The sequence below is a fragment of the Nicotiana tabacum genome, chromosome 10 (assembly GCF_000715075.1).
Source record: "Nicotiana tabacum cultivar K326 chromosome 10, ASM71507v2, whole genome shotgun sequence".
In the NCBI taxonomy this organism is placed as follows: Eukaryota; Viridiplantae; Streptophyta; class Magnoliopsida; order Solanales; family Solanaceae; genus Nicotiana; species Nicotiana tabacum.
In genome coordinates, this window is record NC_134089.1 from 46,647,013 (window position 1) to 46,662,953 (window position 15,941).

The following is a 15,941-nucleotide window of genomic DNA, read 5'->3' on the forward strand; positions in this document are numbered from 1 at the left end:
ATATACCATATTGATGCATCCTATGTGCTACATGTTGCATTTATTCAAGGGTAAAAGGGTCATTTGGCGGACCAATGATAACTGAGGGTAAATGAAGAAGTGAAAAAAAAGAGAAAAAAAGGAAAAAGAAATAACATGAAAAAGACAAAAAAAAAAGTAGGGTCTAGTTATGTTTTTTTTTTGTTACATTTTTAAGAAAAAAGACAAAAAAAAAACATGAAAAATTTTAAAAAAAGATTTTGCACTTTTTCATCATTTTTTCAAAAATCAAAAATCAAAAAAAGAGAGAAAAGAAAATCCAAAAAGATTTTGCATGTTTCGTCATTTTTCAAGAAAAGCAAGAAAACATGTGATTTCTATGAATTAGTGGTTTTTTTATTATTCTCGCCCGTATCCAACTTGCCCGAACTACGCGAACCTGATTCTCGTCTCTCGGGGCGGGATACGTAGGCAACCCACATAGGGTTCGGTCTTCCTAGTAAATCTTAAGTTCTTGGCTTTGCGGGGTCTTAGCCAAATTTCTCACTTCTAGCCACCTTTTGGCCAAATAAGTCATTTTGCAAAAATAGTCCCAATTATGTATTGCATGTGTTTAATAGGGAGTGTTATTATCTCACATAGTGCTGGTTAAAGTTTTGTCATACAGATGTGGATTTATTTACCGAAGTTTGAGCATGGCAGATTCCCTGTGACCATCCAGTCAGAATCGCTCAGTCAGGAGTTGTTTAAGGAGATTTGTTTTATTTTTATGTTTTGAGTCCGTTATTCATTTTATGTCGTCTTTTACTTTCTAGTTTTGTACAGTAATGTCAAGTCTTTTGTTATTGTATTTTCTGTTTTATATTTGAAAAAATGTGTTGTAACTCAAAATCCAAAAAAGGAAAAAGAGATGTTGCATTTATATTTCCGTTATAAGTTTTTTTTAGAATGTTAATTCTAGAAATGAGAAAATTTTGAGGTTGTTTTTCCTTTAGGCAATTAATATCTAGGACTTAAAATGAATTGTTTTTATGTTTCCTTTAGTATATTAGGACAAAAATTCAAAAAAAAAGAATTTTCTTTTAGTACTTCTTTAAAAGCTTTCTTTAGGGTGTTAATTCCAAAATCCAAAAAGATTTTCTTTTGAGGTGTCTCTTTGGGAAATTAGTGAAAAATAAAAAAAAATTATTTTCTTTAGAACTTTAGGATATTGTACATAGAAAAATACTTTATCTTTTGTTTATCATTAGAATTTTTTTTAGGTAATCAAAATTGAAATCCAAAAGCACTTTCTGTGGTTTATTGTTTAGATTTCCTCCTTAAAAAAAAGCGAATCAAAAAAAATATTTGTTTTCTCTTCTAAGGGTTTTCCTTAATAATTTCTCATTGAGTGTTTGTTTAAAAAAAAAAAGCAAAAAAAAAAAAGCAAAATATATGCTCGTTAGGCTTGAGTTTAGAATAGCTTATAGAACATTAAGTCTAGAATTTTTAAAAACAAAAAAGAGATTTGTTTCTTTTATTTCCCTTTTCTCGTTAGAGTCATTAAGGTGGAAACAGAGAACGTCAGTTTGTTTCCTTTATTTCCGATCTTCCCGAACTACGCAAAGATCTGATTCATGCGGCGTCATGATACGTAGGCAACCTACATAGGGTTCGATCGAATCATTTTTTTATTTTTTAAAAAAGAAAAGAAGAAAAAAAAAGAAAAAAGAGAGAGAAAAAGATGGTGAAAGTATGAGAGGTGAGAATTGTGAAGGAAGAAAAAAGCGACAATCAGAAAGAAAAGGGAAGAAAATGAGCGAGCTAAGAAGTGCTAAAAAGACAAATAAAGGAGAAGGTTGAAATGAACAAATTGGGATGATGTCAACTGACCTTTGTACCCTCGAAGTCATTTTGGAACCGATAACTGTGGTTAGGTGTAGTGCATATAAAGTTAGATTATCTTATGTTAAATGTCCTAATGCTAACGTGATGTCTTCATTTTGTTATATTTGTAGCAGAAGGGTGGTTGGTTTGTGATTTTTAAAGTGGTAACCCCTCTCTACAACATAAAGTCAAAAGGTAATGGCAGACAACAACAGAAGTGAGTTGGTTGATAACGGGGTTCGAGAACAGTTGGTTGAACAGGGCAATGGGTTGGTTGAAGAGGTAAAAATGTTGAGACGACACATGGCGAACATGTATCAGGCTTGGATGGCTGGGAAGGAACCACCCCCACCACCACCTAGCTTTCTAGATTCAGCCCTTACCCAAGCTCCGGACACAATGCCAGATGATCCTTCATACTCTCCATATACATCCGCTTATCTCCAAGCTCATGATGCCCAATATTACCCCTCAGAGGTTTCCCACAAGGTTCCTAACTCATACAAGCAGGGCCTCCGGGATGAACCTCATGTTGAAAATAAAAAGTTCACAGGAAGAAAAGGGCGAGATGAGATACCCAGGAGGCCGAAAGGCATAGAACAGTCCTTAAAGAACAAGCAAGGAATGGGAGATCAGGGTAACATGTCTTACAAAGAATTGTCTATGTCCCCCGACGTTCGTCTGTCTGCGGGGTTTAAAGTGCCAAAGTTTAACTTATATGATGGGTGTGGGGATCCAGTAGCCCATTTGAGGGATTATTACAGTAAAATGAGAAGTGTTGGCGAGAAAGATGATTTGTTGATGGCGTACTTCAGTGAGAGCCTGACTGGGGCAGCTTTGGAATGGCATAATCGTCAATATGTTGGTACGTGGACTACATTGGGTGACATGGCTCAAGATTTTGTTCGATACTTTCAATACAGATCAGGTGTTGTCCCAGACCGCTCCTCCCTATCTCAAATGGAAAAGAAACCCAAGAAAAGTTTTAGGGATTTTTGGCTCAGATGGAACGAACAAATTGCTCAGGATAGTCGTCCCATTGATAGAAAAGATGTTGGTGAGCCCCGCCGACAACAGGGTCCAGTGGTCGTTCTTGCGAAACGCTTTCAGCCTCAATATCGACCTCATAGATATGCTTGTAATCCTCCCCAATGCTACTTCTCCCCACAAAACTTCCAAAGTCGTACATCACTTTCCCAGTACCCTGTCCACAATGCACCACCATATGTTCCACACCCACAAGGCCCGCGATGGCCCACACCACTTCCCCAAATGTCTTACCCGCCCCCATGAGCCTGCCAAAAACCCCCTGGGTCAGGTTTTCGGTCCAATCAAGCATTTAAGAATGAGAGGTTGCTGAAAAAAGAAAAGGCTTTCACCCCATTGGGAGTGTCATATGCCAGTTTGTTCCAAAAGTTGAAGCAATTGAACATGTTGAAGCCGATTCATATCAAAATGCCAAACCCTCTGTCAAAGAAGTTTGATTTTTCTCAAAGGTGCGCATATTGCTCAGATGCCCCGGGGCATGACATAGAGAAGTGTTGGAATCTGAAGAAAGCAATTTAGAGGCTTATTGATGCAGGTGACATTGTCGTGCAAAATCCAGATGCAACAAACATTAGCCAAAGTCCATCGCCTGTTCGTAATGAGACGTATATGGTGAGTATGATTTGTTTTGAAAAGGAATATGAAAATTCTTCTGAGATCCTCGAAGGTCCACGCACTGCGAAGTTTTTAGTGCTATCAGAGGTTGATCTTAAGAACGAGCCAGCAAAGGGAACCCAAAAGCAATTTGTTAAGAACAATGTGATGGAAGTTTGTGAAGGTCCTAGTAATGTTGATGCAGAATTCAGTGGCTAAGATGCCGAGCTTGGCAATTGGAAATACGCTCCTGTCTTGGTTAGCCAGGGAGGAGTTTTGGTGGTTTATTTTGTTGTCATTTCTGTTATCCGGGTTATTTCAGGGTTGTAATCCAGATATTGTCTTGTGACTCAAACCCTTCTATCCTCTTATTTTGCCTAGTTTGTTTAGTCTAGCAGCATGTTTAGTGTTGTCTAGGTTTGGTCTAGATTTGTAGCCCCAGTTTAGTTTGTTTGTATTTTTGTGCAAACCCTGTCACCATTTGTCTAATGCAATTTTCTGTTTTCTGTGATTTCTAGTCATTTTTGTTTAGTTCTCTTTTCTTTTATAGTTCTTTTCTTGTTGACTCTAGTAACATGACATGTATGCGTAATTTACAGCCTGGTCTTAAAAATTCAGTTTAGTCATGAAGTAATGAATGGAACAATTTTGAAGATGATAGGGACATTTGAGGGAAACAAGTAAAGGCATGTTGAGATCACTTCAAGCCCGAATTGTGTGAAACTAGGGCAGATAGAATATGAAGAAACCCTATTGAAATGCATTATGTCGCATCGGTTTGAAGCTAAAGGAAAGTTTACCCAAATTGACAGGGGTCGTTCGTGGTAATGAGAGTGAGAGTGTTGTCCAATAGTTCTTTGTATATAACAGATGTAGAAGGCGAATGTATGGATACGGTCGTCAAGTCTGGCGTAATCAAAAGATGTTACAAATGTTTTTCTTGTTTTGTTTAATTGTGTTGTTTGTACCTGGCATGTTTTGAAGATTGGAATGACGAAGGCATTTTGTTCTGCTATCTAAATACTTTATCCTTCGTTACCCCTTTGAGCCTCATTTATTTTCTTTCATACCCATCTTTCGAAATTAGTAGCAAAGATCAGAAACGCAAGCGTGAAAGATGAGTAAAGGAAAAAGAGAAAAGAAAAAGAATGAAAAGAGAGAGAAGAAAAAGAAAAGAGAAAAGAAAAAAAAAGAATAAGAAAGAGAAGAAAAACAACAACAAAAGAAAAAGAAGGAAAGAAGAGAAAAGGAAAAGAAAAGAAAAATCGCAACAAACAAAGTAATTCCTATGACATGAACTATGTTCGACCTGATTCCTTTTAAGGATACGTAGGCAGCCTCACGGTTAGGTCCCATCAAAATAAAAGTCCAAAAGTCCCCAAGCAAGAAACTGGGGCATAAGTTATGGTTAGTGTAAGAAAATCTGGTTCCGAAAGTTGTAATGTTGAACCCATGAGAATTGTTTTGAGCCTTTGATATCCTTTCTTTTTTAACCCTATCCAAAAGTCCACGTTACGGTCCAAAGAAAGACTTTCCAATCAGTCTTCGAGGAATGTCAAGTCAAGCAAGGAGAGGTAATTCATATAAGGGGCAATACTCTGGTCCAAGCAGAAACATAATGAAAATGAGAGAGTCTTATTGGTGAAAACCCTCATGGGCACCGTAGGGCAACGGGCACCGTAAGGCCACTATAAGTTGAGAGAAAGAACAAAATGAGAGAGGCTTGATGGTGAAAACCCTTCGGGCACTACAAGTCGAATAAGGATTATGAATCAGATTGGATGATCGGAGCATTGAAGCCCAGTTTCACGGTTCAGAGGTATAACAGGGGTTGAACATCAGACTAGCTCAACAGAATAGGCTACAGGTGCATGCCATGGTCATTAGAGTTGGTATCCACATCTGATAGGTTTATACTTTGTGGTTTTCTTGTTAGGAATCATCTCTTTACATTGCCCTTTACTCTGTTCCTTTTGTCTTGTTTACTTCCTCTTCCTGAGTCTGTTTGGTCAAAATAAGTGAGAAATGACTTCAAAATTTGCCACCAGCTTTTCAATTGCACAAAACGGGATCTGCCCAGTACATCAAAGTGTCATAAGTCAGGAAAGAACAACAAACGCATTGAGCTGGTAATAATCAACATGCTTTGGGATCCTTATGAAATACAAAGGTTTGGTACACATCAATTCAGGAACAATGCAACCGATGGAGGGTGTTAGGCGAACAGATCAAAGGTATTTTCGGTGAAACACGATGGTTTGGTACATATAAATTCATAAACAATGCAACATGATGGAGGGGTTTGGTGAATGGATCAAAGGTATTTTCTGCGGTAAGATCGACAAAAGGTGTTTAATCAGTGACAAGCGAGGTCCTCCGAGTAGAAATCAAAGTTATCGTGGCAAGTGAAGGAGCAACAGACCTCAAGGCCAGGTCCAGTGGTTTAAGTCAAGAAAAAACAACATGCACGATGAGTGGGTGGCAATTGTCGTGCTTTGGAATTCATGAGAAACACAAAGGTGTAGTACACGTCAACACAAGAGCACGATGCAACAGATGGAGAGTGTTAGGTGGACAGATCAAAGGTATTTTCGGTGAAACACAAAGGTTGGTAAATGTTAGTTCATGAGCAATGCAACAGATAAAGGGAAATGGGTCTGAATGGAGAAGAGGTATTTTATGTGATAAGGATGACAGAGAAAGTGGTTAGTCCATAGGCAAGCAAGGTCCTCGAGTGGAAATCAGTTATCATGGGAAGTGCATGAGCAATGCAACAGATAAAGGGAAATGGGTCTGAATGGAGAAGAGGTATTTTATGTGATAAGGATGACAGAGAAAGTGGTTAGTCCATAGGCAAGCAAGGTACTCGAGTGGAAATCAGTTATCATGGGAAGTGAAGGAGCAATCGCCCTCAAAGCCAAGGCCACAAACTAACCACCACATTTTAAACTGACAATATTTTTCTTTGATTGAAACAGGGATAGAAAATTTCGTTTGTTTTGGAGAAACCCTCCGCAAGGAAAAGAAAGCACCAGACAGGTTTGACCATAAACTTTCAGGACCCTCCTGGAAAATGGGACCCAGTTTATAGTTCAGAAAATCGCATAATCTAGCATAAATGTATCCCAAAAGAATATAAGTTGGTTTAGAAGTTTGCATGTTCGAGAGAGGATTCAATTAGAAGTTTCCAGGACCCTCCTGAATAATGGGACTTAGCTTCAAGATTTCGATTAGATAACAACATTTAGCGTAAATTCTGTCGTATGATAGTATAATTCAGCCATAAAAGTTGTCACTCTTAAGATAAAATTTGACCTTTGATTTTCAGGACCCTCCTGGATAATGGGAGTGGTTTAAAGACCCTATTAGGTAACAAGATTTAGCAAAAGTCACACCTTTAGAAGATATAACTTAGATTTAAAATTGTCATTTAATTAAGAGTTGTCAGGACCCCCCTGGATAATAGGACCTAGCTTTCAAATTCTTAGTAATACTTGGTAATATGATTTAGTTTTACACTCACCTCTGTACCCAGCCACCAAATGGGGCAGAAGATTTTCTTTGTTTTTGTTTATTTTGCTGAAGTCAGGTGCCCGCCTGGAAAGCAGGGAATACATTTTAAGTTTAGCAGTCAGGAGCCTGCCTGGAGAGCAGAGAATGCATTTCAAGTTGAAGTCAGGAGCCCGCCTGGAAAGAAGGGAATGCTTTCAAGCGTAGCAATCAGGAGCCTGCCTGGAGAGAAGGGAGTACTTTCAAATTAGCAGTCAGGAGCCCGCCTGGAGAGCAGGGAATACTTTCAAATGCATGAAGTTAGGAGCTCGCCTGGAGAGCAGGGAATATATTTCAAGTTGAAGTCAGGAGCCCGAAAGCAGGGAATACTTTAAAGCGTAGCAATCAGGAGCCCGCCTAGAGAGCAGGGAGTACTTTCAAATTAGTAGTCAGGATCCCGCCTGGAGAGCAAGAAATACTTTCAAATGCATGCAGTCAGGAGCCCGCCTGGAGAGCAGGGAATACATTTCAAGTTGAAGTCAGGTGCCCGCCTTGAGAGCAAGGAGTACTTCCAACCGTAGCAATCAGGAGCCCGCCTGGAGAGCAGGGAATACATTTCAAGTTGAAGTCAGGTGCCTGCCTGGAGAGTTGGAAATACTTCCAATCGTAGCAATCAGGAGCCCGCCTCGAGAACAAGGGAGTACAATTTAAATTTTAGCTGTCGAATTCTTTGTGAAGTCAGGAACCCGCCTGGAGAGCAGTGAGTACTTTCATATTGAAGTCAGGAGCCCGCCTGGAGAGCAGGGAATACATTTAAAGTTAGCAGTCAGTAGCCCACCTGAAGAACAAGGGAGTACAATTTAAATTTTAGCTTTCAAATTCTTTGTTTTGTCAATGTTGAAGTCAGGAGCCCGCCTGGAGAGCAGGGAATACATTTCAAGTTGAAGTCAGGAGCCCGCTTGGAGAGTAGGGAATACTTTCAAGTTAGCAGTCAGGAGCCCGCCTAAAGAACAAGGGAGTACAATTTAAATTTTAGCTTTCAAATTCTTTATTTTGTCTAGCTTGAAGTCAGGAGCCCGCCTGGAGAGCAGGGAGCACTTTCAAGTTGAAGTCAGGAGCCCGCCTAGAAAGTAGGGAATACTTTCAAGTCAACAATCAGGAGCCCGCCTGGAGAACAAGGGAGTACAATTCAAGTTTTAGCTTTCAAGTTCTTATTGATATTTGGTAATGTGATCCATTTTACACTTACATCTGTGCCCAGCCACCAAACCGGGGAAGAAAAGTTTCTTTGTTTTGTCTATTTTGTTGAAGTCAGGAGCCCGCCTGGAGAGTAGGGAATACATTTCAAGTTAGCAGTCAGGAGCCCGCCTGGAGAGCAGGGAATACATTCAAGGTTAGCAGTCAGGAGCCCGCCTGGGGAGCAGGGAATACATTTCAAGTTCAGCGGTCAGGAGCCCGCCTGGAGAGCAGGGAATACATTTTAAGTTAGCAGTCAGGGGCCCTGCCTGGAGAATAGGGTCAATTTTTATTTTAGTCAAGCTTAGTTTATAGTTTTCCTAGTTTATTCTTTAGTTTGATTTCATCATTGCATCAAGAGTACAAGTGGTTTACAATTTTGCTAACAACTCACAAATCTTCCTAGTGCAAACTGGGGCAGAAAAATTTCTTTGTTTTGTCTATTTTGTTGTAATCAGGCGTCCACCTGGAGAACAATGGGAGAAGCTCAAGTTTCTAGGGAAATTAGTGTCGAAGGAAACAACTCAAGTTTTTAGGGAAAGCAGTTGCGAAGAAAGACAGTTCAAGTTTCAGGGGAAAATGGTTCAAGGTGCAAGGGAAAATAGTGTCAAGTAACAAGAGAAGATGGTTCGAGCTCAACAGTCAGGCGTCCACCTGAAGAAAAGGAAAAGCATCTCAGATTGCAATTCAAGTCAGCAACCAAAGAATCTCGCAGCAAGAATACGAGTCAACAGTTCGAGGTGATCAACAGAAGTTAGTCACAATAAAGAAAAAAAAAGAAAGGCAAGAAGTGAATCCAAATGCAGAAGTTGATGAAAGATGTGGGCTGCTCAAGACATGGCCAAGGTCACAAGCACTACATGTCCGGTCTTGGTCCAAAAATTTGAACAAGAACGAGCTAGCACCTGCAACTGGCAAGCGTTAAGGTTCAAATCTAAAGTCTTCATGAAGAACCACTCAAGACTCAAGATCAAGCATCAGAAGACTTATAGATAGGAATCTTGTAACTCGTAATTGATAGGCTTAGCTAGTTTTTTTTTCATGTTTTGATTTTGATGTAATAGCAGGACTGCGGACCAGAACCTCGGCGGAACGGCACCTCAACCGGATCTCCACCTCGGCATACTCCGTCATCTCACTCATTTCTGAACTACACGTGACCTGATTCCTTTATAGCCAAGGATATGTAGGCAGCCCAGATACCAGGGCTCGGTCACATTCCCTTTTTTTCTTAGTTTTAGTCTCTCCAAATAAGGGTCAGGTCAAAAACCTGTCTAGTCAGTCTTTGTCTGAAAACTCTGTATGTTTCCAGTCAAAGAGGGGCAGCTGTAGACATGTGATTTTTGACCCTCCCCAAGATTTTTCATATTTTAGCGCGTAAATATTTAATTTAGGCATAATATAGATATTTTAAGTAATTTTGACTCTTTTACTCTATTTTATTAGAAGAAAACAAAAATATCATTAATGTTTTGTAGTCATTTTTAATCTAAAAAAATATACAAAAATAGTATCGTATTTTTGTTTTAATATGATATTTGAAAATACCAAAAATAGATTTGTTTTAATGGTTAGTTTTATTTTAATAATTATTTGAATAGTAGTAATAATTAATAAATGGGCCCGTATTTTTAATCTCGTTCGCAGCAAAAGAATAGAACTTGGGCTCGAGCAACCCATTTTTAGGCTTAATTTTGGACCTAGCTCGCAATTGCCAAGCTCATAATTCCTAGGCCCATACCCCTTAACCTAAAAACCCTACCAAAAAACCTACAATATAAAAAGAAGAAAAAGGAAAAAAGAAAAAAGAAGAACAATAAAGGGCTGAAAGCAAAAATACGCAGAAACTGCGCATCGTCTTCTTTAGAACTCGACACCAGAGAACGACCCCCCCACCCCTCGTGTCGTCTTCTTCAAACACCCCTCACCCCACTGCCTTTCTTCAACATCAAAACCAACAAACACCCCCTGGCCGGAAACAACCAGTGAAAACGCACACACGCGCCAACGACCACCTCCCTTCCTCAACCACGGTACCGACGTTGTTCAGTCCAAACGACACAGCCCCCACCTCCATCGGAGTCTGGTAGACTAGCAGCCATGGCCTGAAACCCGCCGGGAAAAACGAACTCTACCAGCTTATCGAAGTAACGAGTTCCGAACGCGACAAGTACAACCAAGCGACCTCACACCAGCAGCTTCCAACGGGCCCACCATAGTGAAACGACCCAACAACCAGCTCTTCCACCACCCATCTCGTCGACCTTGACCCGCCGGACCTTCTGCCAGCGACGCTATATCCGGCGAGCTTCACCTTCGCACACACACAGTCACGCACATGAACGGAGTGAGGTAACGAGCGTAAGGCAACTGAGGTTTAGAGTCGTTTGTGAGTTCGAGTCGTGTGGGAGTTGTCGTACGTTGGTTCCGGTCTATGGTTATCGCTGTCCATTTTTTCCATCGAGCTCAAGCTGCTGAAACTCAACGTTGCTGTAAACTCAGGCGTTCCGTTCGTACGTCGAGGTGATGCTGGTTTCGGGTCCAGTCGAGTTCCGTCGAGGTTAGCAATTGTTGCTTGGAACTTTCAGTTGAAATCTTCTGTTGCAGATCTATTCATTTGGCTCGTTTCACATGTTGTAATTGCCAAAGCCCTATTAATCGAAAGCTAAACTCTCAGATCTATTCTATCTCTCTTTCTTACTTTAATCTGTTTTTATATGACTGAAACATGAAAGAGCCATTAAAACTTATTACAACAGCTTAAGTTTCATGGACTGAGGATATGAATTTTTGTTCAATTTTAAATCTAAGGGTACGTGGGTTTAAAGAGGAAATCAGTTATCTATTTTATTTTCGTGGCTTAAGGGAGTTTTCTTGTTCTACTCTATTTGGAATATCATGGCCTAAGGGAGTTTTCTTGATCTTTTTCTTTAAAAAAAGAGGCTTCGTTTGTCTCACTTTGGTCAGTGCACATGCCATTATTAGTTTAGATTTAGCCGTGTGTTCCATTCTGACGTGTATAGCATGTAGCCTAAATGTGTATAACATGTAACCTAAATGAAGGCTAAAACAAAATGAAGTAGAAAAATAGAAATTGTAACACCCATATGTCGTATGCTCCTAAGAGTCCTTTTGGCCTCACAACAATCTCACATTAGCTTTAGGAAAATAATTGTACATTCGTAGTTTGCTTTAGGCATGTTTAATATACCATTGCGATTGTGGACACGTCCGCGTGACATGATTGCAATTTCTAAAAGTAACTCGAGGGATGCGTTCGCGCAACTTCAACCAAATTTTCTTAAATAAATAAACAAAGCGTTATTAATTATGGACACGTTCGCGTGACATGATTTTTGACGTGCCAAAGGAAAAGAGTATACGTACGCGTAACTCAATTCTTTAACTATGAATAATCAAGTGATTTAAAAGGGGTTAATAGATAAAAGCACATAGGATCTAAACTCAGTAATTAAACAATTTTAATAAGCCAAGTATGATCAAAGCGACCGTGCTGGAACCACGAAACTCGGGAATGCCTAACACCTTCTCCCGGGTTAACAAAATTCCTTACACGGATTTCTGTGTTCGCGGACCATAAATAAGAGTCAACTTCCTCGATTCGGGATTTTAAACCGGTGACTTGGGACACCCTAAATTATTCCAAGTGGAGACTCTGATTTTTAATAAATAAACAATCCCGTTTCGATTGTCCTTTAATTGGAAAAACTCCCTTATATTTATACCCTTTACGGCGTGTAGGTAAAAAGGAGGTGTGACAAGTACGATGCCAAGTTCCTACTTTCCTATGCTGAGGATGATAAGGAGGAGACCGCCGGGCTATAACTACCGGAAAAAAGCGGAATGATCATTCCCTACCTTTTTTGTTATGTATATATAGTTTTTATTATACGACATAGGCTGAGGTTGCGCTTCGTTGTCAATATGTAGCAATAAGAGGGGGAACCCCGCAACTTGTATCTTTTGTATTTCTGCTCGTTGCAGTTTCAATTAGGTCGATTTGATCCCGGATTTTCCCTTAGGCTTGCATGCTTTAACCATCTTGGGGTTCAGTCTCCGAGTCGGGGCCCGACTTGAGATTAATTTACCCTCAAGTTTTGCATTTGTCTAGGCTAGCAATGGTGGCATTTATGTCGTGCCCTTAAGCATATTGTAGTTTAGCCATTTTGGGTCCAGTCTCCGAGTCGCGTTGCGATTCGAGCATCAATTGACCCTCCAGTTCTTTCCTGCTTGTATGGGCGGATGGCGATGGCCTTTTGTGCTTCGGGTCAAAGTGACCTTACAGGTGCGTGGCCCGGAGGCCCACTCGACTGGTTGACAGTGGCATTTATGCCTTGCCCTTAGGCATGTTGCAGTATAACTATTTCGTGTCCAATCTCCGAGTTGCATTGCGATTCGAGCTTTAATTGGACCTTAAGTATTTTCATACTGGCGATAGTGCTTCTGATGCTGTTTTGGTCATTGAGACCTTTCCATACGTGGCCTGGAGGCTTGCATAGTTAACTGTTTTGGATTCGGTCTCCGAATCGAGTTACGATTCGAGCCCATTTTAATCCTCAAGTTGTTAATTTTTTAGTTGGAGACAATGGCTCTTACATTGTTTGGTCATAGAGACCTTTTAATATGTGGCTCGGAGGCTTGCTTAGCTGGAGATAATGGATCTTATATTGTTTTTGCCTGTGGGCTTTTTGTATGTTTTGTTTTCTGCTCGTTAAGGTCTTTTGAAAGATTTTTGCCTGACCCGTCGTCAGTTCTGGAAGAACCTCAATTTCAAATCGTTATCGGCGATGTTTCGAGCACCTCGGAAGGTTCATAGCTCGTAGGCTGAGTAGGTCGAAGCCTTTGTGATTTGGAGACGATATGGCCGAAGCTCGTTTTTGCCTGTTTAAGGAAGCATGTTTTAACCGGTTCTTTCCGAAGTATATTCGAATTAGTGGCCTATTTTGCGACGGTCGGGCGTCCCTGAGTCACGTTAGTTTGGTTGTATCAGCCATTTTGAATGCAGTCATATGTGTTTGGCCGTAGCCATTTTTGATCTCGAGTGACAGTTTAGGTGTCTACAATGAGGGTATGTCCTTTTGGAATTCTTACAAATGTGATGTATAGCCTAAACTTCGGGATTTCATGCCTGTTGAGGTCTTACAGTTTGTCATGCCTGTTGAGGTCTTACAGTTCATCATGCATGTTGAGGTCTTATAGCTTTTGTAATGTAGAATAGATCTGGTTACACCGAGTCTGCCCGCTAGGGGTCTTACAGTTTTGGGTTTTCCAGTGCATGGCGATTGGCGATGAATGACTGTCTCCGAGTCATCAAATTTGTTTAAGCGTGAAGACCGCTTTTCGTGAGCTCGGAGTTGCCTTGTAGGGGCTTTATAAGCCTGGAGTTCCGAGCATGGGGTTGTGCAAGTGTTGAATTGCTGACGCTAAGTCTCCGAGTGTCTCGGGATGCATTTATGGAGAGGCCCATGTCGGGAGCATACTTGAGATTCCCCTTTCTGAAGAATGAGATGCTGAAAGATATTCTTCATTTCTTGGTGTAGATATATGCTATAAATACATGTCGTTTTTCCGTTGCAAGCTCGTCCCGGGCGGGCGCGGCTCCTTGTACCTTTCGGTCCGTTGTATTATTCCCTATTGGGGCTTCGTTCGTCACTTTCCGCTGTCGGTTCGGTTGTAATGAAAGTCCCGTAGGCTTACTAGATCCTTCTTGGGAAATGTGTCGACGTTGCCTCGTTAGAAACCCCTGCTGGTAGAAAACCCATTTCGGGATAAAAAATCCGATCAAAGGAAAAGAGTATAATGGACGTTCTGAAGCCTCGGAATCTTCGAGCTGGGATATCGTGCGGATTACCTTGGTTACAGTCCTGCACAAAGGTACCCGTGAAGTAGAGGATAGGAAGAGAGATGGGAGCTTATACCTCGGTGGCAATGGAGCTTCTCGAGTTCTGGCGCTTATTTGGTGGTAGCTAAGTGATCTTTTATTTGAACGCATTCGGGGCGATCGTCAGAAGATCGTGTAGACGATGTGCTGAGGCTTGTCTTCTTTGTTTCCCTTTGCCATTTCTCCTTCTCGCGGTTGATTTTTAGCTCGGCCACCGAGAAGTTCCCGACGGTGCCCATTGTTGAGCAATCGGGCCACTTCCTTCGAAACTGCTTGCAATCCTCGGTTCGGTGCCCGCGCGAGTTGTGAAACTCGCAAATCAAATTGAAATTCCTATGGAAAGGATCCGAAAGTAATGGTCTTGTCCATCTGTCGTGTTCGACCTTGCTAATGGCGAACACGATGTCTGGCACATCGACACTAAAGTTGTATTCCGATAAGTGGGGCGCATTTGTTGGCGCTATGCTTCGATCTAACCTAGTTCTGTTGACGAACCCTTGGGGCATTCATTTTGTCTTCGAGGTACGGTCGATATTGTTGTTTATTTGGTTTCGGTTCTTCTATCAGGAGTCTATTTGGGTACACTAAGCCCGAAGGGGCTCCCAGCTGGTCGTCCTCGGCCTAACCTTTGACTGGTACCGGTTGTGGATGTCCGACCAGGTCACGGCCAGATATTCGATCAAGTTCTGCTTCAGCGGCTTCGAGGCCACCAAACTTTGTCCATTAAGGCCTTGGGTGAAGTCCTGCACTGCCCAGTCATCGGAGACTAGAGGCAACTCCATCCGTTACATCTGGAAGCGGGACACAAATTCTCGCAGCATCTCGTTCTCTCTCCACTTAATTTTGAAAACGTCAGACTTCCTTGTTGATACCTTGATGGCTCCAGCATGTGCCTTTACGAAGGAGTCAACCAACATGGCGAATGAATCTATGGAGTTGGGAGCCAAGTTGTGATACCACATCATGGCCCCCTTCAAAAGTGTTTCTCCAAATTTTTTCATCAATACAGACTCGATCTCGTCATTCTTTATATCGTTACCTTTTACTGCATAGGTATAGGGAGTAACGTGTTCGTTGGGGTCGGTGGTACCGTTGTACTTAGGGAGTTTCGGCATTCTGAACTTTTTGGGAATGGGCTTTGGGGCCTCTTCCTCGGGGAACGGCCTCTGTATGAACTTCTTCGAATCCAAACCTTTTAGGACCAGGGGTGCTCCTAGGATTTGATCCATCTTATAGTTGTAGGTCTCGACCTTTTTATCGTTGGTCGCATCATGTTCTCACCTGACTCGATCCTTTTGGTGAGGTCCTTGAGCATCTTTGCTATGGTGGGGTCAGCCACTGACCCGTTATTGCTTGATATTTCGGGTACTTGCTTGGCAGGGGGAGCTGTCTCCGGTGCTGCTGTGCTGGGAGTTCTCGGATGGCTTTGCAACTGAGCAATGGACAGCTGCTGTGCCTGCAACATTTCAAAAATAACATGAAGACAAACTTCCTATTCTTCACGGGCCGGGGTTTTTTGAGCTTCTTGTCGGCCGCTATGCCATATGCTCCTGTTGGTGTGAGAAGTTTCGTCGACTTGTTGCGCGTCCTGTGAGTCCGGTCGCGTTATCTGGATTCTGTAGTGGTGCTCCGGCGACCGGGACAGCCACGCCATTTTCCCCGTGATTCTCGAGGTTGTTGTTCTCGACTCTATTTACTGAGCCAGACATTTTGACTTGAAATCAAAGTATCTTGGACAAGAAAAAGTGTGAAAGATAATATGTGTTTGTGCCCCACAGTGGGCGCCAAACTATTTACCGTGCAAAATGGTAACAACAATTAAATTTGT